This window comes from Glycine max, chromosome 7 (assembly GCF_000004515.6).
Source record: "Glycine max cultivar Williams 82 chromosome 7, Glycine_max_v4.0, whole genome shotgun sequence".
Taxonomy (NCBI): Eukaryota; Viridiplantae; Streptophyta; class Magnoliopsida; order Fabales; family Fabaceae; genus Glycine; species Glycine max.
This window is the reverse complement of record NC_038243.2, coordinates 31,005,175-31,006,071: the sequence shown is the minus strand read 5'-3', so window position 1 is coordinate 31,006,071 and position 897 is coordinate 31,005,175. Positions and strand designations below refer to the sequence as shown.

Genomic DNA, 897 nt, shown 5'->3' with positions numbered 1-897 from the left:
CACCTGATTTCACCTACGAAAGCTTGTGCATCCAATACCCTGATGAGGATGTTCCATATGTTCTTAAAACTGGACTGATCCATTTGCTTCCAAAGTTTCATGGCCTTGCAGGTGAAGACCCACACAAGCATATGAAAGAATTCCATATTGTTTGCTCCACCATGAAACCACCAGATGTCCAGGAGGATCACATATTTCTGAAGGACTTTCCTCATTCTTTAGAGGGAGTGGCAAAGGACTGGCTATATTACCTTGCTCCAAGGTCCATCACGAGCTGGGATGACCTCAAGAGAGTATTCTTAGAAAAAATTTTCCCTGCTTCCAAGACCACGACCATTAGAAAGGATATTTCAGGTATTAGACAGCTCAGTGGAGAGAGCCTATATGAATACTGGGAGAGATTTAAAAAATTATGTGCCAGTTGCCCTCACCACCAGATTTCAGAGCAGCTTCTTCTCCAATATTTTTATGAAGGACTCAACAACATGGAGAGAAGTATGATAGATGCTGCCAGTGGTGGAGCCCTTAGAGACATGACCCCTGCTGAAGCCAGAAATTTAATTGAGAAAATGGCTTCCAACTCCCAGCAATTCAGTGCCAGAAATGATGCTATTATCATTAGAGGAGTGCATGAAGTAGCCACGAATTCATCTTCATCAGGTGAGACTAAGAAGCTTGAAGGTAAACTAGATGCCTTGGTTAACCTGGTAACCCAATTGGCCATGAATAAAAAATCTGCACCTGTTGCCAGACTCTGTGGTTTATGCTCTTCTGCCGACCACCACACAGACCTTTGCCCTTCTATGCAACAATCTGAAGCAATTGAACAGCCTGAAGCTTATGCTGCAAACATCTACAACAGACCTCCTCAACCTCAACAGCAAAATCAGCCACAAT

The 897-nt window shown here is 43.4% G+C and overlaps 1 non-coding gene across 1 annotated transcript; it reads right to left on the bottom strand.

Annotated features, from left to right (window-relative positions):
• Positions 1-332: 332 nt before the first annotated feature.
• LOC113002215 (small nucleolar RNA R71) lies at positions 333-439 on the bottom strand. The gene has a single exon (XR_003267759.1). It is a non-coding gene; the product is annotated as a small nucleolar RNA R71 (small nucleolar RNA).
• Between the last annotated feature and the right edge of the window lie 458 nt (positions 440-897).